The sequence below is a fragment of the Oryctolagus cuniculus genome, chromosome 3 (genome assembly GCF_051225735.1).
Source record: "Oryctolagus cuniculus isolate XC-2025 breed Fujian yellow rabbit chromosome 3, ASM5122573v1, whole genome shotgun sequence".
NCBI classification, from domain to species: domain Eukaryota; kingdom Metazoa; phylum Chordata; class Mammalia; order Lagomorpha; family Leporidae; genus Oryctolagus; species Oryctolagus cuniculus.
Window position 1 is genome coordinate 21,833,905 of NC_142869.1, and position 25,867 is coordinate 21,859,771.

Below are 25,867 nucleotides of genomic sequence, written 5' to 3' on the forward strand. Positions count from 1 at the left end.
ATGATTTCACCAATCCTCTTTAAAGTTGTTGCTTTTTATATTTTTCTGTGCCATGGTTTTAAAAAGTACTTCCCTGCTTTATGATTTTTAAGGATATGGTATGATTCCATCTAAAAGTTTTTAGGTTTTATTTTCTTTCTTTTTTTAGAGATAGAGTTAGTGAGAGAGAGAGAGACAGAGAGAAAGGTCTTCCTTCTGTTGGTTCACCCCCCAGATGGCTGCTACTGCCAGAGCTGAGCCGATTCAAAGCCAGGAGCCAGGTGCTTCCTCCTGGTCTCCCATGCAGGTGCAGGGACCAAGCACTTGGGCCATCCTCCACTGCCTTCCCGGGCCACAGCAGAGAGCTGGACTGGAAGAGGAGCAACCGGGACTAGAACCCGGCACCCATATGGGATTTTGGCGCCACAGGCGGAGGATTAACCAAGTGAGCAAGCCACGGCGCCAGCCCAAGGTTTTATTTTCAATCTATGTATTTAATCAACATTAAATACAATTTTCTATAAAGGATGATACAGAAATCTAACTAGAAAGATCTTTTTGCATATTAGCAACTGATTATCTCAGCACATTTCTTCCCACTGATCTGCAGTGTCATCCCTGTTTTATATCTGTGCTTTCTGAAATGAGGTCCCTTTTGTTTATTTCTAAAACGTTTCAACAGCAACAGAAGACAGAAATTCTCCATCTAACAAACCTTCCAAACATCCTGTCAAGACCAAGATGGAAAACCAGCCAGCAGTGTATGATTTTATTAATGCCACTGGGCACTGGATATGGGCCCCTCCATATGTTTTCTCCTCTTATTTCTGTTCTCCGTAAGGAGCAAGTTTGAGACAGGAAGGTGGGAAGTCAACTGGTAAAAGTAGTCTCCCTGCTGGTGAGGTCTGGAGGGAAAGGATGGTAACCAATTTGTTTTGTAACCCATAAAGGCCACCAGGCTTATTAAAAACAAGTTGGCCATGAGAAAGATCTCTTGGCTACGTCTTTTCGTAAAACTTTCTAACTTGTAAAATCTACTCCCTACATGAACACCAAGCATGGGTATCTGTTTGGTGGAAATGGAGTGACTCAGACTTCCTTACACTCTAACTAAATCCAACAGCCTGGAGCTCAAGTCATGTCTGTGTCTTAGGAAGGACTTTCTCCCTGGCCCTTATTGGCTGGAAGGGAAGAACTGCAGCGAGGAAATCCAAAGACCCCTTTGTTCACTGAACCCTACCCTGAGACATATTAACAGCCAGAAACCATTTAAAGGGTTGGTCTAGCCTTACTGACACAATTGGTGGTCTTGCCTGATGCACATGGTCCTTCCGCTGCTGTTGAGCACAGATAATTAGCCTATTCTGAACCTGAGCACATCGTTGATAGGCAGTGATGAGGCACTTTGAGGCTGCAAATGGCTGCCTTGCTGTTGAACCCATGTTTTGTTGTAGTGAGAGAGTTAACAGTTTTAATTCTAGCCACTGGTAACCCCCCGCTTCAGAGTCTCAAAGACTGTTCTATATTGCATTGAAATAGTGCCAAAGGACTAATATGAGAAATTTTCTGAGAAATATACTATTCAACTTTTATTATTGTCAAATTGAACTCTGGTTTTAACAGACTTTTGTAAACGTAAGCTTAGATCTAAATGCTTTTTTCTTTTTAATTTTCTTGGTAGACAGACTTCCCCCATTCCTTCATAGTCTGTATCAGTCCCCTATTTGTCTGCTCTGGACTGGACTTGACTACAGAGTTCAATATGGGCACATTGCCCTGTGCCCACCACCCAATTAAAAGCACTGAGATTCACCTCTCAAGCAACGCACACTCACCTTTCAGTGTGAGAGTAGACCTGGTTCCCACTAAATCTTTCCTTTGCTACAAGGTTACCTATTAAAAGTTCATGGGAAATACATATTATTAAAAAACTGAATAAATTTGAAAACATTTTTTGCCTCAAAATAAACATTTTTTAATTCTGGGTTTTTTTTTTCCATGAACTTAAAAGCATTTAAAAAATTAAGAGTGAGAGAGAGAGAGAGAAATTCCCATGGCTGGTGGTGGGCCAGGGTTGGAGCCAGGAGCTGGCAATACAATCGAGATCCCCTAAGTGTGTGGCAGGAACCTAATTACTTGAGCTGTCAGCATTCCCTCCCATGGTCTACACTGATAGGAAGCTACAATCACGCCTGAACTGGGAATCAAACCCAGGTACTCAATGTGGGGTGCTAGTGTCTTAGTTACTAGGCTAAGTGCCTGCTCCTTCACAAACTTTTGAAGTGCCTTTGTGTTTACTGGCTGTCAACTAATCATCTTTCTTTATGCTCCACAGAGGAAACCTCTATCAACAGACTGCTCAGCTGACCCAAGAACCGCAGAAAATTACAGACTTAGGAAAATGGTAAGTTTTGAGTTTGATTATGTCACCTCCTCACTAGCCACTGCCCCAGGTCAGCATAGGTGGTTAGCATAGAAAATCCCTGGACCAGGAGGAGGGAGTCCTGGGTTCTAGTTCTTTCCACTCCTCAGTAGGTCATCCTAATCAGATTGTTTTTCTGGTTCTCAGGTTTCATGTCAGCAAATGTTAAGGGCTCGCAAACTTGGATGTTGATAGGAGCTAGTCATTTAGGGCAGATGGACTAAGCAGAACTTGAATTCTGTGACAGACTGGGGAATTTCTTTTCCCTTGCAATCCCCACCTACAAAGTAGCACCCAACTCTGAGAGCTCACATGGGAATAGGGGTTGTCCTGTTTCCAGATTTTTTTTTTGAGTTTTCTAGAAATGTCAACCTTATGGTTTTCTGAGTAGGAGCTATCTCAATTCCTAAATATTGGCAGCTAATGCAAAAATTCAAAAACTAAACTTTCTGTGGCCTTAGTCAAATATGTCTCAATCTCTGGGTCAGCAGTGGTAACTTCCAGACTAAATGGTATTTAGAGCCTCTTCCAGTTCTGAAATGTTATACTTTAATTATCCAAATTGCCCGAATTGAAGAAAGAATTGGTGTTTAAATATGAGGAAGATTTTCCTGGCATCCAGTTTTTATATTTTGAAACAGGTGACCCAAGGGGGATTGTGAAATGTTCTTCAAGTGATTTTGAAGAATAGGAGACACCTCCTTCTGTCTGTGATTAGTTAGCAATGGTTGCCAGGAGGCGGATGTCCTCCTGCAATGCTTCTAGTTGGGATGTTGTGCAAATGGTTTTTTATGAGTTGTGTTTCAAATGCCCTCAGATTCGTTTGAGGAAAGAAGGAGGTAGTAGCTTAATTTCTAATTCCCAAGACCCTTCCCTACTCAATTCCTGGAACCATCCTAAGGGACTCTGTAAACTGAAATTTGAAGTTATAGTTTGTAGCTTCCCCTCTAAGGTTTGGATTAGGTTTCATAACTTGGAACTGGAATCAGGGCAGCAGTTGGAGTGTGGATGAAAATGTCTATAGCTCTGGTTGTCAGCATCTAATGAAAACCAGAGAGGGTAATAAATAAAGGTGGAGATGAGTGATGGCAAAGATAAGGGTCTTTTAACCTCACTTCATTTTCACTATAATTCTCTCCTTAAGAAAATGGATCACGATGACCCTGATGCATTTTCTTATGGATTAAAAACACCTAAGAAACCCACAAACATCTTTTATTCAGTCTGTGTGCTCAAGTCTAGAGTCAGCAGTTCAGCCTACTGACTGTGTCAGGATAAATACCAGGTCTCTTATTCCAAAGCAACCACAGCAAAGTAAACACAACACCACCCTTAGAAAGAGACAGAAGGTAGAGGCAAGACAGCAAGATAGAACACAGATGTGTTTGGTTAATAAGGAAACCTATTTCAACAATGCAGTGCATATTAATGGAGAAAAGGGAGGTGGGACAAAGCCCAGGGAAGAAAGCCCGACAAAGGATCTACTTCATGTATAAATGAATAACAAGTGCTTTTGGTGGCTAACTAGGAAGAGAGGGCTGTCTGAGATCACATTGTTCCCTAACACCGCTGCTGCCACCAAAATTCTAAGAGCCAAACTGTATACCTGATAAGATGGGTGAGGGACAGGAACATCTAATTAGATACCATACGTGGTCGCCACGTGTGTTTTTGCCTCTATGACATTAGTTCTCCCTTGTGTAACAGCAAATTGAATTTCCTGTGGGGAACCACTTTTCCAATGTTTCATGTGGTTTTGGTGGGCCTCTCAATCAACTGGGAACATGACCAAAGGCTGACCTTAAATAGGGGCAAGACCTTCTCCAAGACCTTCTCTTTGAGAATTTGAGTTTAATAGGAGTGACACCAAGGGAAGTCCAAACATTACCCTCACTGAGGCTATTGGTTTGTCCCCTCATGCTATGCTGGGTCCTGTTCTTGTTTGAGTTCGACAGTTTATCTTTTTCTGTGACCCACAGTACTATTCTGTAGCTTTAAAATGGATTCTACTTTATGTCTAAGTTAGCCAGAATCACTTCTGTTACTTTCAACCCAAGAACTCTAAAAGCAGGTATCAAATATCTTCCCTGTTATCTCAACAGCTGAATGCTGATGTTCTTATAGAAAAATTTTTAGAATTAGTGAGTGGGGTGAGGCTATTATACACAAATTAAATAAACAATATCCATTGCATCATTTTATAGCACAACAATTAAAAATAAAAAATTACACCATTTTTATTAGAATCAAAACATTAAAACTTTAAAGTGAATGTATAAAATCTCTAAACAGATATCTAGAAAAATTATTAAAATAAATTTTCAAAGATCTAAATAAGGAGGTCTTAAGCCCCTAAATCTGAGAGTGGCAATGGATTTGTGAAATAGAAGCTCAGAGTTGATGATGGTACAATAAGTTCATCTTTTTTGTAGATAAGGAAAACAAGACTAAAAAGATAAAACAACCTATTTAAGTTAGCCTAGAAGGACCTCAAGTAACTGCTATTACCACTAAGTCACAGGAATTCCCCACTAGTGGCGCTAGACCCCTGTTCCATGTCTCCTAGATTCAATGGTTATACAATGAGGCCTATAGTTGCCTTCTTTCTTCCCATCTTTCCTGAATATTCTAGCACCCATGGAAGATTAACAGGCTGGGCTTATTATCTATGAGATTCTCTGCCTAAATTCGGCATGCAAATCCTTGCTGATTTCCAGGGTTGGTTCTCTGCCATCCTTCTGACTCTTTGAAAGTCCCAAGTCCTCGCTGGGAGAATCACTCATTACTCATAGCTCAAGGGACCACATTCAAAGAAGAGGCATCTTTTCAGTACGTTTTTCCAGTGTCTGGTCACAGACACTGTACAGCCTCCAGCTCTGTTCTGCTGGAATTACCAGACATTAGTAACCAAGCTCAGACTAAGAACCAGGGAATTTCTCCCCCACTCCCCTACCCTTGATTTTCCCTCTGCTGATTTTTCCTCTCTTCCATGGGTTATTTTTTCCAACTTGGGAGACAAGCAGAATGTGTACCCCAGGTAAAGTGAGGAGGGAAGGAGGAGGAGCTATGGCACAGAAACATCACAAGAGCGCTTTGTGCTCAGGGCACATTATTCCTGGAATCCAATCAAGTGCCCCAAACCCAACCAAGCCTTTCAGACAGCACAGAAGCCAGTCATGCAGGCCTCTTGGGCTCTGCTTTTTTTTTAAAGCTTTATAGGGTACACTGAATTATTTGGTTGGGTCTTTTCAACCGTGTGACATTTGGGTTTTCAATGGCACAAATGGAGTTGATCATTAATTATTTGGACGCTTTAATTAAAAAAAAACTCACTGTGGATTTATGAGGGTCTGCTGGGGGGCAAGGACAAGGAGCCCTTTAGCGATTCTCTCATTTGAATGAGAGTGACGGTTGTGAAGGTCTAGAAAGGGAGGCTATAGAATCATCTTCCAGGAAGGTCTTAAACCCAACTTTGGGTTTATTTGACGGAGGAGGGGCTTACAATGAAGAAAATGGAAAGGAACACAAGAGAACAGAATTCTGGGACCTGCCAAACGCACTGGGGGGCCAGGGCATTTAATAAAAATCAATGGTTTAGCAGGGAGCCATCAGGAGGTCCTGAATCAATACCTTTCACATCAAAACTGGTAAGTCCTCCCAGTTGGGCTGGGGGAGGGAATGGTTTCTGAAATGTTTGATTAACTGAACTAGAGAGGTTCTCCAGGGAGGAGCATTTGTGAGTGGAATGCTGAATGTGCAGGATGGCGGGATCGATGTCTTCCCGTTCAGAGCAGTGACAGAGTGAAGGAGTAACATCCTCTCTCTTCTTTTCCGGGGCATATTTTACAACCTCAGCCTTCTTCTGTAGCAGGGATGTGTGTCTCTCTCCAGGCACGTACACTTTCCACTTCCTGAAATCCTGACGCAGCTCTCACGCTCCCAGATACTCTCAGTCCTGGGTGCCTCTCCACAAAGTTGAATCTCAACAAGTGCTGTTGCATAGGGCTGGGCCGCCTGGGAGAAGAAGCAAGCTCTTCTCTGGAGACACCAGAATTCCCGTCCATTCAGCCTCTTGAATCCGGGAACCTCAGGGAAAAGATTCCACACATTAAAAAAGAATACTGATGAAAATTGTGTATCTTTGACATCAAAATGCAGTCATGATGTATGCCACAAAGAAGCATAATGATTTGTGCACCCATCTTTGCCAATTTCCCCACTTGATTTTTTTTTTAAAAGCTTTGCCTATAGTTGGAGCAATTCAATATGAGAAATAAAAATAATATGAAAACGTAAATGTGCCTGGTGCTCTTCTCTTTTGGAGGAGTTGTTCCTCTGATGCCAGTAACTAAACAGTATTATTTGTTCCATTTTGCAAAGGCAAGCAACTGAGTCTGGAGGAACTCAATCAACATGCCAGAAGTCATAAAATGTTAGTGGTCTAAAAAGAAATTTCTCATGAGAGACTGTATGATTTTATCCATGCAGTAGCAGTGCTGGGCTCTCTGGATAGTGCAAGAGGAAGAAGTCCAGAGTGCTTACAAGTGGCTTGCTTGTTCTTTCTTACAGCCACTTAGCTGCAAATTTGGCCATTTGCATCCAATTTAGAGATGAGGAAAATGAAATGTATCTACATTTTTGTAGCAAGTCCACCTGGTGGCGTTTTCTTTGTTCAAACTTAAGGGCCAGAGAGGTCGTGGAAAACCAGAAGATTAGCCTAACTCCAGTTATTTGACAATAAAATAATGAATTACAGACTAGAAAGCATGATAGAAAGGGCTCACTTGACATGAAAGCAAAACCAAACTTCCCTGTCTCTTCTCAGCCCAGGAGATCAGATTGGGAGGAAAGTGGCTAGGGAGAAAGAATCCAAAGCTTAGGGGAAAGAAGTGGATCACTGTTCTTATCCCAGCAGGTGGAAAGGGGCATGGGTCATTATCTTGGGGATTTGTGTGCTCCCCAGGAGTGGTCTATCCATCTCTACCAGTCAGGGAAAGCACATGGACATCACCAGTAGGTTTTAATATCTAAAGGCACAGTGACACGGTCTGTCAAATGTGTTCAAGACAGTGTTCTCCACAGAGGGAAGAAAGGGTTTCTCTTTGCAAGGTGCAGCCATGGTCCCCAATGAGAGAAGCTACATATTTTGGGTTGCACTGCCCAGGTTGAAGATCCTTACCACTTTTCATTCCAAGGTATTTAGGTAATAGCTAGTTTCACACCTGTATTTGTACTTAAACTCAAGATGCTACATTATAATACAGTTTTGTCATCGTGTTTATAACCTAGGGCTTATAGGTTTAACAGATTCTCTCTGGTGACAGAAGAGAAGACATGCCGTGGAAGTGGCATTTATTGGGAACCAAACTCTCAAGGAGAGCTGCTGCATCTTGATGTCCCTCTACCTGGAACCCACTTTGCTCTACTCTGTCTGGTAGACTCTTAATCTTCTTTCCTACCTTACCTCAGTGTGTAGGTTCTTCAGAGGTTCTTTCCTGTATCACCCTGTGTAAAGTAGTTCTTCATGTAAGGTCATTGGAAACATCCTATATGTTTTCTTCGTGGCCTTTATCTCATGAGAAAATCATTACACACTCTGTTAAGTGGTTTAACACTTCTTTCCTCCACTGGATACAAAGACCCTTGAGGAGATGGATCATGTTGGCTAAGTTCAACACAGAATTCTTTTCTTTTTTAATTTATTTATTTGACAGGTGGAGTTACAGACAGTAAGAGAGAGAGAGAGAGAGAGAGAGAGAGAGACAGAAAGAAATGTCTTCCATCTGATGGTTCACCCCCCTAAATGGCCGCTACGGCTACAGCTATGTCGATCTGAAGCCAGGAGCCAGGTGCCTCTTCCTGGTCTCCCACGCAGGTACAGGGGCCCAAGCACCCGGGCCATTCTTCACTGACCTCCTGGGCCATAGCAGAGAACTGGACTGGAAGAGGAGCAACTGGGACTAGAACCCGGTGCCCATATGGGATGCCAGCGCCGCAGGCGGAGGATTAACCTAGGGTGCCACGGCACTGGCCCCTCAACACAGAATTCTAATGCCAACCAGTATTGATTGGGTGAATGAACAAATGGATGAATGAATGGCCTTCTCAGGAAACCCCAGTTTTAGACTAGATTCTACCACTATACACCTAAGTGGCCTTGGGTTTTCTTTCTTTACATGTTAAGTGTGCATTTACTTAGTGGAAGTCTGCTTTTTAGAGTTATGTTATTAACATATAAATCCAATAATGGGAACAATCACATCATGAGAAAACAAAATATCAATGTAGTAAATTTACAGTGAAAATATATAAATGCAAATAGACAATTATCACAAGTGTGTAATACTGTGTATAGGGAAAAAAAGTGCATCTCACATTAATAATATGCAGGTAGTAGAGCCATGTTTTTTTCTTTATTTTTTTATTTCTAAATGTTTTAAATGAAGTCTATTATTATAAAACATTTCTTAATTTTAAATCCCAAAGCACTTTTTGGGGAGATAACATAATTTCAGTTTATATTATAGTCAAATCTTAGTGCTGTATTCAATAAAGAGTTCAAGGAATGAAAAACAGACCATAGTTGAGCAGAAAAACAGGCAAGGGCTATAAACAATAATCAGATGAAAAGATGTTCTGATTCACTCATATAAAGTAAATTTTAAAAGTCACAGAATCAGGCTGGTGCCGCAGCTCACCTGGCTAATCCTCTGCCTGCGGTGCTGGCACCCCGGGTTCTAGTCCCAGTTGGGGCACCGGATTCTGTCCCTGTTGCTCCTCTTCCAGTCCAGCTTTCTGCTGTGGCCCAGAAAGGCAGTGGAGGATGGCCCAAGTGCTTGGGCCCTGCACCCACATGGGAGACCTGGAGGAAGCACCTGGCTTCTGGCTTTGGATCAGTGCAGTGCGCAGGCCGCAGAGCACCGGCTGTAGCGGCCATTTGGGGGGTGAACCAACAGAAAAAGAAGACCTTTCTGTCTCCGTCCCCCCCCCCTCACTGTCTAACTCTGACTGTCTAAAAAAAAAGTCACAAAATCAGTAAACCATAGTAGAATGTAATCCTTAACAATTTGATAAAGATTTAAAACAGTGTTGGAGACAACACTATTTGCAGCCAAACTGATACACACAGGCATTCCTTTTTTTATTATTGTTTTCCCTGGCTTTTCTGAGGCTCCCTTTCTCACAGGTTAAACCATTCTTTTGGAATGGGTGATCTGGGAGGCTCCTTGTAATAGCACCACTCTGACCCATGGTAATCCCTCATGGTTAGGCCCTTCTTTGGTAGCTGCCTTAGCTCTTCAACTCACTCTCAGATAAATTCAACTCTATAACACATGAGTGGCAAGGAGATCTTTGTTGATTCCATACTTCTCTTGTGGAACACTGCAACTTGCAACTCTTCACACTTCACTTTCCAAATTTCTGTTTGACATTTGATATTCTATTGTTTCCCTTTTTGGATCTCAACTTCGTCCATTCTCTCATGGGTCTCTCTCTACCCTCTATCATCTCCAGATGTTCCCTATTTTATTTAGCTCAAAAAAGCACTTTCCCAAATACCCTTCTCTGCTGTTGCCCAGGTATCAGTGAGTTCGCTCTATCAGAGCAGGTTCATTGTCTTTTTCCAAATCCACATTAAATGACATCACAATGGGAGCTTGAAATCACCCATGCTGGGAGTGTTTACATCATGGAAATGGGCAGATGGTATACGCTCTAATCTTTGTCTCTTAGAGAACCAATTATTAAGCATTTATTAGTGCATCATTATTTAAAGTCTTTCTCCAGCCAGGTTATGACCTAGTTTAGGAAGTCAGTTGATCTAGTAGATCCTTCATCATTAAATATCACTAAGCAGAGGGGTAGGCACTGAGAAAAGCACATATAAAATTTTAAGTGTTTAATTCAGTTTCCATCAGGAAAATAGAACCTATGTCAAGTAAGGCAGGGGAGGAATCTTTATATGAAACACTTGCTCCAAAATTGTGGCTAGAGTTAATAGGGCAAAGAGATGAGGCCAGGTCTGGGTTATCAGAAAGCCACAACTCACTCTAGGGTGGGTGTGTCTATGACAGCAGGCTGCATTATCAATATTTAGAACTGGGACTATAGAGGCAGAGGCTTCAGGGTAGAAAGGGAGCCCTAGAAGAGACTAGGCTGCTGCCGCTGTTTTTCCAAATGGAGTATGAAATGGGGGAATACCTGGGATTTTTCTTTCCTCCAATGTCCTGCTGAGGCCACCCAATGACCAAACCGGCAGGGGTCAGCTGTATGATGCAGGACAGGTCTGAGCAAGGACCAGCAATGAATCTGACAACAAACAGTGAGTTACCATCCTAATAACTGACAATTTTACTGAAGAGACATCCAGTATCTTCAAGGCAAATGTCAGTCACATTGATGTCCTGGAATCCCCGCTAATTAAACCTTTTCTATTATTCTAAATAATTTCTTGAGTCTGGCTCCCAAATCTGTTCTACAGTGGTGATTGATTAAGTTCTGAAAATATAAGATGCTGACCATTCTGCTATAGCTTTATGAGGTCAATCCCAAGAACCAGGGGTCATCATGGTTTGCAGAAACCTGAGCACTTTCCCACCTTGTATTCATGGGCATAGATAATGACCAGAGGTATTAATTGCTTTTCCTGTCCTGCCTCGCCTTATCTGAGAGGCACCACTGCAGCTGCTGAGATTACAAAGGTGTCTCAGAAATACTGTCAAGGAGTGAACTGTGTGGATGGGAAGTACACATGGGTACTGCAGGAGTCACAGATTAAAACTAAAGGAATACGGTGCAGTGTCCTGGGCTGTTTCCACTTAGGCTGGCTACAGGGGCTGATTAGGGCAATTAGGGTTTCTAGAAGCTTCAGGATCTTGCTGGCACTTGGATGCTTTTGGAGTTAATCCTGTTTTTACTCAGTTAAGGCTCATCTCCCCCTGAGGATATGGCCACATGTGCCTCTCAGTAAATAATCGCACTTCCCCACTTGCCACTCTGCTTCTCTTCCTGCAGGGGATAATTTTAGCATTTTGTGTCCTGCATCGTCAGAGACTAGTAAGTCTAGTGTCTCGTTCACTCAGTAAATGACAGAAGATATTTTCTTAGTCTGGATGGGAATCTCATTTTAGGCCTGGATGTGACAGGTCCTAGTGATGTGTTAGGGAATTGTGTCTATGCTATGATGTATTCCCAGCAACACACTCTATTGTGACTCTATTCCATCATTACCATCTGCCAAAGAATGCCAGAATAATTCAGCATTTCCAGTCCACTCAGATCTTTGGTCTATGTCCTCCTGTGAGCAAGGCACAGCAAGAAATGAGGGAGTACAAGTGAGAACCTGAAAATGAGAGGATGTGGAAGGCATGTGATGAGAGTTCTGGAACAGGAGAGGAGGGGAGCAAGGGAGAGGCAGAGATAGATAGGTGGAGAAGAGAGATGGCAATCGAGGTGGAGGTGGAGGTGGAGGGAGACTTTTCTCCAGCTCCTAGTAGCAGCAGCGGTGAATACTGGTGAGAGGGGAAATGGAAAGACATATTTTTAGAGAGGTGTCTATCTATTCTGGGGAAAACTCTTGTGCTTTTTTGTATTATTAACTTAGAGAAAAACTTATGTAATTCAATTTCATGATTTGGGGATGCTTTGACTCATGGTGGGGGAGTTCCTGAGACCCAACTCTATTCAATGTATTTGTTGAATTTTCTGATGTTCAAATCAGGAGTGGGCATGAGCTCCAGCAGCAGGAGATGTGTGCAGTGATGGATGGGCCCTGGAAGCCGGTGGTGCAGGGAGATCTGCAGCTCACACATGATGGGTGGCTTCTTCTCCACATGCACTTGAGCGGGCCACTCACTGCCTGGTGGCCTCAGCTTCCACATTTGCATGCAGAGGACACTCCCGGCCAACTACACAGCTTTGTGGCAAGGTTCACATGAGCCCAGTCAAGTGATGACTTCTTCTTATAAACTGGTGTCTGTTTCAACCATGCAAGGAAATATGATTTCAGTGTCATTTCTCAGTAGGGTTCAGTTGCCTCCCACAAAACAAAGGTCAGCTTACAAGCACCACACTCATAGATGGAATGGTCCCAACTTTTATTTTCAGATTTTCCTTGGACTAAATTGGAAACAAAATCCTCATTGCTTATAAGTATAAATTGCTAAAAGGTATGTCTAACTTAGAAACATCTACAAAACTACAACTCAATTTAAATTGTCAAGAGCATAGAGGAAGAAGGCTTAATAGTTTTTCCAGAGGAACTATGTGACCCAAGCCTTGCCAGTTACTGCTTTGAAGGGCTGCATGAACTAAAATGAAGCCTTCGTGCTCCAACTTTCCTATTTTTATTTATTTTATTTAAAGTAGGGAAAGGACAGGGGTGGGGGTGGAGGTAGAGAGAGAGATTGGAGGGGTGGAGGTAGATCACGAGCTTTTATCTGCTGGTTCACTTCTCAAGTTCCCTCAATAGCCAAGATTGGCCCAGGCCAAAGGCAGAAGCCATGAACTCCATCTGGGTCTCCCACATGGATGGCAGGGATCCAAGTACTTGAGTCATAATTTGTTGCTTCCTAGGGTGCCCATTAGTAGGAAGCTGGATTTAGAAGTGGAGCAGCTGGGAATCAAACTCAAGCACCTTAATATGGAATGCAGGCATCCTAAGCAATGTCTTACCTCCTGTGCCAAATGCCTGCCCCTTTAATCCTTCTTGCTTGAACTCTCACTAGCCTTTCTTTTCTCCATTGCTCCTTCCTAATGCATCTGGAATATGGGTCCCTCTTTCTCTATAAAGTAGGTTTTTCCAGGACAATGTTATTCTTAAAATAGACCATTGGGACGTTAGTGGTGAGATAAAGGTCTCCAGGAAGTCTCGTATTCCATTTACTTTTCCTTTATTCTATTGATTGGATTAATATTGAAGTCCCATGGCATCTTATTAAAATGCATATATTACTGTATCCCCAACCAGAATCCAGTAACCCAAGTAATGATGAGATCTCATTGTTTCGTGTGGACTATCTGTTGTAATCTTTTTCCACTAATGGTTTAGGGGCCTGGGTATGGAAACCAAGAAGATAGGAAGTGTCTGGATCTGGCCACAGAGCAGAGCAAAGAGAAGTGTGTGTGTATGTGTGTGTGTGTGTGTGTGTATGTTAGGTTCAAGTCTGAGGTTCACGGAGCCCTATGCTACTCCAGTTGAAAGGGGCCTTAGACAGTTAGTCTGATTTTGTTATGGGAAATCAGGGACCCAAGAGGGGAGCAGACTTGATCAAAGGCACAGGTGAGTAAAGCGCACTAACACTACTCATCTTTGCTCAGTTTGCTCAGACTCCATAAGGAGTCCCTAAATGTTCCTACATAGTGACTTTTCCAGGATAAAGTGGGTTCCCTCATCTTAGAAAATTAGGATAGATGATGGCCATTTCAGTTTTGCAAAAAGAAAGAAAGCATTACACATTTGCACCTCAAGTAGTGAAGCAAAGTCAAGGCAAGTCAGTGTTCTAGCTAATAAATTTTTGAAACAAGGAATAGTAATTTTTCTTTCATAGGAAGCATAGGAAACACACAAGGATGCTTGGATTTTTATCTCAAGATGGAAAATATTTTTTCTTCCTTTTTTACTTCTGTAACATACAGAAAAAGAGATGAAGAGAGTTCCCGTCTGCTTGCTGGTTCACTCCTCAATTGTCCTCAAGGCCTGGGGATGGGCTAGGAGCTGGGAATTTAATCCAGACCTCCCACATGGGTGGTGGGAACCCAAGTACTTGCCTCCTAGAATCTGTATTCACAGATAAATTTAATAAGAGCCAAAGCAAGGAGTTGAAACCAGGTGCTTTGATGGGCTGGGGGAGATTTAACTGCTAGGCTAAAAACCTGCCCCTGGATGATAATTTGTATTACACATCTTCTTTGGCTCCTGTCTCCCATATTTTTGCCTGTAGAGTTCTTGCACTAGGTAGGTAGCCCCAAATCTTTGCAAAGTAGGAAAACATTCACTTTTTACATTTGTGGAGTATGAGGCAAGGTGAGGGCAGAATATGCAGGAGATTGACTGCTAGTCAATGGGTTCCCTGCATATCTTATTATAGGACTTTGCAGACAGATGGGCAAATTTGGGGACCATTTAGTCCTCTTTCCAAGGGCTCAATGGAACAGGAGCTGGGTGTCTTTGGAGCATAAGTTGTCCCATGTAAGCATATTACCATGGAGCAGCATGGAGACTTGGAATGAACTTGTAATCCCTTTGTCCTCTGGGGGAGATTGTCAATGTACTTTTTTCAACACTTTCAAACTCCCAATTGTTTATAGTAACTGGAGATGGCAGAACCTGGCTGAAGTAGGAAGGCTGAGCTTTATCTAACCTCTAATTTAGTTCCCCTCTCAAGTTTGTCCAAGTTCCTGAAACGCCTTTCTCCTGTAAGTTAAACCGTTGTTTGTCAGGGAAAATATAAATTAAGAGCTCTGTTTTCTGAGTTACAGGGAAACTGGGGTTAGGGAAACAGATTCTTGTTATGCTCCCCAAATCTGCAATATAATATAGAAACTGGAATCAGTGAGGGATTTAGACTTGATGGATTCTAGAGGAATCCAAAACTCAAGGAATGTGGGAGTTATGTGAAGCCAGAAGCCCAGCCTAAGTCTGAGTCATCAGAGCTCTTAATAATCAGGTCGGAAATTCCATGGCATTATTGAAAGGGGCAAGTCTTTTTCCCTTCAGACAAAATGGATTCTGGAACAATGCATATTCTCTAATTGGACTGTCAGATGGACAAGCCAAAGACCATGCCCAGACCAATAACAGCAATGCCATGGCCATACCCATGTTTACTGCAGAAAGGGAGCTAAAAGTCTAGTACTATGTGAGCTGTCCAATTATGGATCTCTGGATTGTATGATTTGGAAGACACACAATTAAGAACTAACTCTGGCCAAAACTGAGTTTGCAAAACTGATGTGGAACCAATGAGAAGCAAACCGCCTTCAATTTATCTGCAGGGCTAGAAATGATGATTACAACATTAAGCTGTTACAGTGAGACAAGAAGAACCAAAAGTCATTTTCTTTCATGGACACTTACAAGGCACTAAATTGCATGTTTTAGCTCCTCCCCAGTCTGATGACCATCAAACCAGTGTTTCCCATGCATCTTTATAATGTTTCCCTCCATAGACTTCATGAAACATTAAAGATAGATGATAAACAAAGCCTATTACAAAGTATGGACAACTTGAGAACTCAACCCTATCCAGTTAAATTATTAGAAGCTGCCACAAGTAAATAGTTAATTCAAGTAAGTCCTCCTAGGTTAGTGTAGACAGAGATCTTCCATCTGTTGGTTTACTCCCCAGGTAGCCACAACGGTCAACACTGGTCCAGGATAAAGCCAGGAGCCAGGAGCTTCATCTCGGTTGCCCCTGTGGGTGGCAGGGGCCCAAACACTTCTGCCATCTTTTTCTGCTTTACCCTGCCATTAGCAGAGAGCTGTATTGGAGGTAGAGCAGCAGCCAGGACTCAAACTGGCACCCAGAAGGAATGCCAGCATCTCAGGTGTCGGCTTTGCCCACTATGCCAGAACACTGGCAAAGACCACCACTATTTTAAAAAGGCACTCTGGGAATCTACTTCCAAATCCACTGAATCAGAGTTTCTGGGGGTGTGTCCCAGGAAGCTGCATTTTAAACAAAGTACTATCATGGATCAGATGGATGGTATGCCTTGCACACATACACACACACACAAACACACATAGAAATACAGGAGTTGCTATTGTGATTACCAAAAACAAGTCATATTCAAGGGGTGCTGAATTTATAAACATTTGAGTTTTGATGCACCCTCAATCAATAGACATTAACCATAAGATAGTAATTTATGAAATTTATTGGTTTTTAGAATAGTTGAAGAAGTTGAGAGACATACTACAAAACAGACAAGTATTCAAGGTGCAAATCACTAGTAGAATCTTTCTGGAACCATAGATGATGTCAGCTTGACAGACACTTAATTGGGGGCCTCCTAGGTGCTGAGCATCGAGCTCTCCAGAATCATGACATGGACTGGACTCCAGTGCAGGTCTTCTGACTGCAGGTTCAGCTTTATAATTACAATTATATTCTGGAACAGATGAGAGCAGACATGGTATGGTTTTACAGGTGGGTTCTGGGAAGGAAGCTGAGAAAGGACTCTAGCAAAAGATGCAGATCTTGACTCATTTTGTGTTGACACTGAGACATTATACAAAGCTGCTTCTGCCCGTGGGTATAAAATACCGGTGACCCAGCTGCCATCCTCATGGTACAGTTTGACCTGTTGTTCTGCACATGAAGGCAGGAGTCATGGATTGTGTTGGAACTAATGGGGTGAGAAGAAGACTGGGGCTGCCAGGAGTGGTTAGCTTGAGTGATCCGAGGCCTGGAAGATGATGATTAGAGATGAGGTGGAAATTGGCACCTCGTTGGGTTGTGAGGCTGCTCTCCTTTCTGGGTGCCAAATTGCAAGACTAGCAACATCGGGATGGGACTTGGTCTCTGGAAAACTGGTGACTCCTTAGTATCACAATAGCACCACACCCTCCTCCCTTTGCTCTTGGTGTTGGTCACCCAGCCTGTGCACACTACCTTCTTCTACTCCCCTTGGACAACGACGTGGCCTGACCCCTGAAGTGGAGGACTAGGAAGTGTCGACAGACCGTCCTCCTGAGGTTGCTTGAAGCTGACTGTTTTTGGTCCTGCCTTCAAAGGCTTGCTTGGGACAGTCTTTCCAACACTATTACTTCTATTCCAGCTTACTGGATATGTAGATATCTCCCAGGTTTGCCAGCAACAATCTCAGAGAAATGAAATGAAGACTAGATATTGCTCTAATTGTTTTCTAAGAGCTAAATATGACGGTTTTCTGTAGTCATTGTGGCAAGGCTAGCAGAATATGAACCCCCATCTCTTTCTTGTACATTTATAAACATAGTTCAAGACTTTGAAGATATTGCTGTTCCCCTGCAATAATTTCCTCTGTCTTTCCCCAGCACCTATATCTGCATGATTACACACACACACACACACACACACACACCCCTCCTTTTTAATCCAGTGCAGTGTTCCCTGGGAACTATTCAGGAAGTGCCAGAGAATAGAAACAAAAGTGTATTTATGATTTTGGTCTTTAAATCCCACAACCTTGGGGAGATGGCTAGGACTTAAAAGAAAGGGGAAAATGCCTGGAGGAACCATCCTAGAAACTATTTGCCCAGGCAGAAGGGGGAAAGAAAGAAATGAGAAAGTGATGAGATTTTGCCTGTGGTGTGTACTGGCAAGAGAGGCTCTGCTTCCTATGCAGAACCCAAGGTAGGAAATGCCTGTGCTGCGAGCCTCAGCAGACGCTGCCTCATTCAGATGTCCCTGCCTAAGCCAGGAGCACACAAAGCAGAATGAGAACTACGACAGCAGACCCTGCTGAGGAAGCCCTTGGGCCTGCACAGGCAGATGGCAGGATCCAAGGACAGCCCAGCAGCAATGGACAGATGCTGCTGATGGCCAGGTGCTCAAAGAACATCTCAGTGGACACTCTCGTGGGCAGACAGTCTGAAGTAAGTCCTGCTGGCCTTGAATCCTCTGTGAGCACCCAAACCTCAGGGAATGTGATGGATTATTGAATGAATCAAGTTTAAGTACATTAGAATAGCATCTCAAACTATACATTTAGTTATTAGCACTTTTTTCTCCATTACTCCCATGACTTTTAAAGAGGTGTATTTTCTGTGCATCCTAGTGGTGGTCTACAAGCTGGCACTTGTACAAGAAAGGCCACTGAGTCCTGGAGAGCTGCTTTTCACTTAGCACAGCCATCTTTTTTGGACATCTGTAATGGCACAGGAGCTCGTCCTGGTCATAGACTTGACTTGTGGGCACTTGGGAGCCTGAAGTCCTTTGTTACTGCAGCAGACTTTAGAGTGATGGCCAAAGAAAGTGCATATTAATGTTCCCTGAGCCACAATATTCTTTCTTGAATCTACATTATTCCAGAAAATGTGAGTTCAGGACAGATGAGAAAGACAGAGAGAAATGTAATATCTGAATATTTCTGGTGTCATTCATTTTGAAGTAAAATACTCAGGGCATAAAATGGCACTTACTTTAATCCTTTTGTCTTTAATTTGATATGTTCTAAAAAACAATTTCAAAGGTGGGGAGGGATAATCAATTTGTGTTATTATAGGGTATTCATCCTCCTGAGAAATCTAGGAAGTGTCTTACAGATTTCAAAGTCTTCTTAACCTTTTCTGACATTTAAAAGCAAACAGAAACTCAGCCAGATTAATGTGAGCTGAAAACAACGGTCAAGTTGATGTCCAACTGGAAAGAGCCTGGCCCCTCTAAATTCCTTTCCTTTTACACATTCTGCATTATGAACTGGTGCCACCTAACCCTGATGTGTCCATCTGAAAGCCACATACACACACACACACACTATGTGTGCACTATGTGTATGTGCAAAAATTTCTGGATTGTCATAGTTAAAATGAGCCCAAGGAAAACTGTCCATAGCACATGGCCCAGATACTATTTTATACCTTTCTCTATCATTAAGGTTTTAAGTGTGGAATTCAAAACTGGGAGGATTTGAGCTGAGCTGTGGGGAAACTTACTGCTGAGCATGGACTGGACTCTCTCTTGCTCTCATTGATTCTCACTCTCTCTCCTCCCTCCCTTTCTCTTTAACAAGTTAGCAGCATGTGGCTTGCCCTTGTTCCAGCAGCGATTATTAAAATAAAAAACACCGTTGGCCATAAACACAAGTGAAAATTGAAACACGCTCATGAAAGTTTATTATTTTTCGCTTCAATAACTTCACCCTATGTGGAGAACTTTACTTGCCTCAGGAGGTCTTTGGGTTAGGTAATGAAAAAGTACAGGGGTGGGCGATCCCAAATGATTAGGGTTGTGGGGCAGCTGGGGGTGGTGGTGTGCATCTTGGCCTTGAGCCTGCAGAGTTGCTGGAGCGTGCAGGCTTACACACACTGGAGGTGCACTTCTGCGCTGTCTCTCTCCTTGGGACTGCCCTGCCTCTAGCGTTATGTTAAGGGAGCTGGGGGCATTGAGCTGGTTTTAAGCCAATTTGTGCCTCTGTTGGTATTCTGGCCCCATATTCAAGTCATATGGCAGAATCTATAGACTTCCTGGAGTTTTGCTTTGACTTGAGGCACTTTTAGCCCTTGACTAAGACCTTCCACACTTCCAAACTCAAAGCGAAGAAGGGAAAGAGTGGAAGGGCAGTTGCTGAGGGGACAATGAAGACACAGTGGGGGAAGAGGAACAGAGGCTTAAGATCAAACAGGGGAGGTCTAATGGAAATAGTTTACTTCCAAGAGGAAAGGACTATGTTATTTGAAAATGCTCTTTATTTAAAGAGTAAGAAGAAAAATATTTGAAATACAAGGGGGAGGCCTTGCTTTATGTGAGAGAGAAATAAATTTCTATCCCATTGAAGTGACAGTTATTTTAGTTATTGAGTTTTTTTTTTTTTTTTGTATTCATGTATGTGTCACTTGCAGTCAGACCTGGTGACAATTATATGCTCGTTCTAGGTTGTAAGATCAGAGATGAAGCACAAGGGCTAGAGATTAGCCTTCCAGGACCAGGGTGAAAACTCTGCTGTCTGATGTTCCTGGTGACTGAGACTCCCTAAAGCTCATCACAATACCATCCCTGGGCGATGAGGACGAAGACCACATTCCAGGGATGGTGCCATGTGAGCTCTAGGGAGGTAGAGAAAAGGATGACAAAGAAGCCCAATGAGCATGCCCATCCATCTCCCAAGGAAGACTCCAAGGGCTTGAGTTTATATGACACTTGAGTTTCTATCCCATCCATAGGAAGTCAGTCTTTTGTTCACATTTATTGCATAGGAGACTAGAAAATTTAATTTTATTATGAGTAGCAATAGACCCAGCTACAAATTTTATTATTATGGAATAAAGCAAGGAAATATATTGGTGGGAAGGGAGTAACCTTTGCCCCAGCTCTTACCTGCCTTATTGGCCTGTGTGGTTTAACCTGTGTGTTCCTTGTGTTGTCCCATGAATCCATGTCCTCACAGGGAGTCCATGCTTATCATTGCCTTATTTATTTTATCCCTGTGACTTTTTTTCCATGTCTTTCCTCTATGCTTTCATACAAATTCTTGTTCTTTATCCCATCAAAATCTTCTGTGAATCAAGTTGACACAAAAACTGCAAAATCCTAAATGTCATACTCAGAATTCACTCCAAACTAAAATGAAGAGGAAGAGATCAAGTCTGTTAACCCTTACTGCAGCTTTATCACAAAATGTAAAAGGATCTTAGTACCAGTGTGTAAGCAGTTTTTCACAGCTCATTTTGTACCCATCAATATGGGACACACTCAACCAACTTTCCAAAGCCTTACTGGGTATGGCATGGGGTCAGAACCTTCTTAAGATTCCGTCTGGTTCAGGGATGCTGTTCTGTCCCGTGAGGTGCAGCGTGGTTTCAGTCCCTTTTTCTGAGTGGGATGACTCACATCCCATCACATCTTCCTTTTGCTCGCTTGCTTTCTCTTTGCTCTCTTTCTCTGCTCCATGTGAGATGTTTCTGGATGCCTCCCTTCACAGTATAATTAAATCCAGTAGGCCTTCCAGTTGACCTCATAAGAGTGAGTTAAGCCCATTTATTAAATATGAAATTATCCCAAACGCTCAGGACACAGCTTTCCCAGGGGGCTGTGGAGGCGGATCATAAGCTAAGAGCCTCCTGCCAGAGTTGCTGAAGGGAAGTCAGATGTGGTGCCTTGTCTGATAAGCAGCATCTTCCATGGGTTGAGCTTGGCCTTAGGTGGTGGTGCTGATTCTTAGTCCTCCCTAAAAATCTTCCATCATCTCCATGGCCCACTTCTCTTTCCATTCAAGGCTTTGCTCTTAAGTTGGGCAGTAAGGAAAAGCAAGTGCATGTCCTGGTGTGTTCATACTTTTTATTAACTCTCCAGTTTAATTGGAGACATGGAACAGAGCTGAGTTAAATAATTCATAGGTATCCAAAGGCATCACTTGTATGATTAAGTCACGGAGCTGGGTTTCTTCTCACCAGCATCCATGATTCTCTAGATTTTAAGAGGGAAATAGAGAGTATCAAGGACTCAAGGCAATCAGTTATGCTGGGGAAGTAGAAGGCAAAGAGCTTGATGCACGCATTGGGCATGTAGTGCATGAGACAGCCATGGGCTATATCAGAGACAAGGCTTGGTATTTGTAGTCAACATCCATTACGCTAATTTTTTAATATCTGAAGAGGTGAAAGGACTTCTGCTCCAGGAGGGAACGGTGTTGGAGGAATACTTCTGGTTCCTTCCCCCAAAATCCTAACCTGATATCCATCCTGAAACAAGCAGACAGAATGATTGATGTCATTGATGAAATCATGGCCAATTCACTGGTTTGGTAACCCCTCACCCTTTTCTTTATAATAACCAGCTCATAATTTTCTCTTCCTTCTCTACTTAATTATTGGCCCTCATGTCTGAATTGTGAAAGTGGAGGTGGAAAGGGTTATAAAAAATAGTTTCTCATAGATCTTTCTGAAGTAAACCAGAACTCATATATTTGGGTGTAAAGGAATAAAGGTAAAGCTTACTTTGAATCTCATCTGAGTTCTGTTTTCAATTTCTTAGAAACCTGGGGTGTGGTGTGGGGAAAAGGCATGGCATTAAGGGGCTCTATGCATGGCTTCTCCCTGTCCCGAATCATCTTTGGGGTTCTTGTTGAGTGTTTATTCTAAAATTCTGACATTCTAAATTGCATCTACAAGTATGAAACATAGTAAGGGAAAAAGCTAGAATCAGGATAGGTGACTTCCCAATGAGAAAATCTTGTGTAACAAAGAGGTGAAATGCAAAAATGCAGACAAGAAATGTGTTGAAGAAGTCAAGTATAGATTATTTTGAGGAATAAAAAACATATGTAATACCAAGCACATGGTAAATATTAGGTGAGTTTGGATGTTACTTTGCCAACGCCCCCACCACTACTACCACCATCATGCTGAACACAGAATTCCTAGATGTAGGCTCAGGGCTGACAAAATTAAGGGCTTATCATTCTCAGAGGGAAATTACAGATATAGTGAAAAGGTTCTGGACTGAGAAGTGACATTTTTGTATTCTAGTCCAGCCGTGGGTGGCCCTTGGCAGTTCTTCCCTCTCTGAGTCTTAGTTTACATAGTTATAAAATGAGGGGTTTGGTTTTCAGTGGCTTCCAAATGCTTGTCTGGAGACCAAGGCTGGTTTGGCCACATGAGACATACCTGGGAGCTTATTACAAGTGCAGATTTCCTGTTCCCATCCCACCAGAGATTCTGTTTTTATGGGCCTGGGATGGTTGGGGAGCCCGTGCTTGAATCCATGCGTGCTTTGCTCTGCAGACACTGGCTGATCTCTGGGATACAACTACAGATTGGGCCTCACAGCCCCAGGTTATCACTGAGGCCTTAGCTCTAAAAGGCTCTAGTTGTGTTCCAATCATGTGTGAAGGGCTGGAAGCAAGAAACCACTTGAAATGCTAGTGAAGGGATAGCAGTTAGTTGGGAGAAGCTTAGTGAAGCATTATCTTTTACCGTTTTATTCATTCAAAAACTAGGAATTTTGTTCCAAATGTGTAACAGTTCTCATGTCTGCAGTAGACCAGGGCTTTTCAGTGAGTCAGACTGACCCATTCTTCTCTATCCTGAGACAGGGAGCCAGGCTCCCAGGAAAAGAACTGTCCCAGATAAGCAGAAGAAATCTGCTTTCAAAGCTCGTTTCCGTTGAGCCAAATGCTTGTTTATGAACCAGAGTCTTTGGTGGCTAAGAGCAGAAAGAGAATCCATCTTGTCACTCAAAGGTGGGGTGAGGCTGTTCTCAGATCGTCTCATCTCTGAATCTCTTTCCTGGGCAAACAAGATGGCTTTATCCCACTGTTATCCCACAGTGCTTCTATCTTTAATCCAAAGAATGAAACAGAAAGACACAAACAAAACAAAAAAAATGGTTCCTTCCACCATATAAACTGGAACCTCTTTCATCCGTTGAATGACATGGTTTCTCGCTTCTTCCCTTCACCATGGGGACAGGGTGGAGCCCACATTCCCTCAAGGAGCCCAAGGTCATGACATTCATGGTGAACAAGCTGCAGTCTCTAGAATGCATTTCCAATTAACACACACAAAGCGTTTCCTACTGTCTCTTAAATTATGGTTCTATATTTATCGCTGCCAGCACATCCCTCCCTCTCTCCCCAGCTCCCCCCACCCATGATCCTTGCTCCCCCTGTAATCACTTGCAGAAGTGTTTCCATTCTTCTTTCTTCCATTTTCGGAACCAATTTTGTTATAAGAAGAATGTAATTGTTGCTAACATTTTGATTTCCCTGTTTAGTGAGATTTACATGACACTGAGGTTTTGTGATATAATTCCTCATTTGCTTCCAAGTTTTCTGTTGATGGGCGTTTAATCTGTGCAGAATTTCATTATCATCTGATTTACTATGGCCTCAACATAAGGAAAGGCTTTCTAAGTGCCAACTTTCCCCCTCTTCCTCTCTCTCTCCCTTCCCATTAAACACCCACCCACCCACACAGGTATACACACAAGCCCGCTTTCTTTTTCTCCTCTTTTCTCTTTTTCTCCTATGTCTACCCTTTCTATCTCTCTCTCCCTCTCCTTCTGCCCCTTCATGACCCCACCTCATATTCTCTCCATCTCCTCTTGAGTTTCAGTGCCCATATTTGATGGATGGACATCTTGGCCTCATCTTCTTCCTCATCCCAGTTCACTCCTGTAAGAGCCCTTCTGGGCACAGTTTTCACAGAACACTCTTTGGGGAATGAGAGAACATATTCTGATGGACGAGTTTTATTGGAGATACACACAATGGCTTCACAAGTCCCCTTGACTCAAAGACTGTGATTCACAGAGACCTGGTCCTGAATCCTCTGACAGATGAAGACATACTTCCCCTTTCTAAGAGGCCAGAATCAGGACAATCTGCAGGATGTCAGCTTTGCAAAATTGTTACTCAATGAGATAGATAGAAGGATGATAGATAGGTAGGTAGGTAGGTAGATAGAATTCATGAGATGAGCAGTGGGATTCTTCCTGACCCTCTTATTGTCATCTCCTTGTAAATGATTCAGATTCTTGGAAGGCAAATGTGCACATGTGGTGAGTCTCTTTTTTCACAGAGGTGGAGAATTCACCTCCTTAGTGCCACCTTGATGCAAATGTTTTGCTGTCCTTGTGTGTTTCAGGTCACTTTTCTCTTTTTATCAGTTCCACTAATATCCCTTCCCCCATCTTTTTTCATGACCTCTCCTCTTCATTTGAACTCCCCTGCCTCATGTCTTTTCCTCCGCCCCTCTACTTAGGTAATGTCTCTACCTCCTCACTTGTCAAAACTGTCCATTGTATGTGGCTTAAATAGTTATATCCTCAGAGTCCTGTTTTTTTTTTTTTTTTTGGGGGGGGGGGGACGAAAGGCTAATATGATGCATTGGGCCGGCGCCGCGGCTCAATAGGCTAATCCTCCGCCTAGCGGCGCCGGCACACCGGGTTCTAGTCCCGGTCGGGGCGCCGGATTCTGTCCCGGTTGCCCCTCTTCCAGGCCAGCCCTCTGCTGTGGCCAGGGAGTGCAGTGGAGGATGGCCCAGGTGCTTGGGCCCTGCACCCCATGGGAGACCAGGAAAAGCACCTGGCTCCTGGCTCCTGCCATCGGATCAGCGCGGTGCGCCGGCCGCAGCGCGCCGGCCGCGGCGGCCATTGGAGGGTGAACCAACGGCAAAGGAAGACCTTTCTCTCTGTCTCTCTCTCTCACTGTCCACTCTGCCTGTCAAAAAAAATAAATAAATAAATAAAAAATAAATAATATGATGCATTTTCATATTTTAATCAAAGTAGACAGGAGATACTCTGCCTTTGTCCTGAAGAAGAATGCAGAATGCCATATGGCAGGAAATACAGGCACTTAGAAAGCTTACCAAAAATATGAATAGGGGACAGCCTGTGGCATAGTGGATAAAGCTGCCACCTGCAGTGCCGGAATCCCATACGGATGCTGGTTCAAGTCTAGGCTCCTCCACTTCCAATCCAGCTCTGTGCAATGACCTGGAAAAGCAGAGCATGATGGCCCAAGTGCTTGGGCTCCTGCACCCACATGGGAGACCTGGAGGAATCTCCTGGCTCCTGGCTTTGAACTGGCACAGCTCCAGCGTTGCGGCCAATTGGAGAGTGACCCAGAAGATGGAAGACTCCCTCTGCCTCTCCTTCTCTCTGTGTGTAGCTCTGACTTTCAAACAAATAATAAATCTTTAAAAAAAGAAAATATGAATCGTCTCAGAGCACTTAGAGTCCCTCAAGTTATCTCTTGCCTTATTGATCCTGGAAGGAAAAGATCACTCCTGTGTCCATAAATCTCCAATAAATAGCC

At 43.0% G+C, this 25,867-nt stretch overlaps 1 protein-coding gene across 2 annotated transcripts in view; it reads left to right on the plus strand.

Moving 5' to 3' along the window:
• Positions 1-25,867, plus strand: part of LOC149127282 (uncharacterized) — a 421,278-nt gene that overhangs the window by 316,987 nt on the left and 78,424 nt on the right. Inside the window, exons 3-4 of one of the 2 annotated variants that reach the window (XR_016231892.1) lie at positions 2,315-2,383; positions 6,293-6,698. The gene's annotated coding sequence lies outside the window, so the exon portion shown is untranslated. Of the gene's footprint in view, positions 1-2,314; positions 2,384-6,292; positions 6,699-25,867 lie in introns of those variants that run through there. The other variant, XR_016231894.1, reaches the window with a different exon arrangement.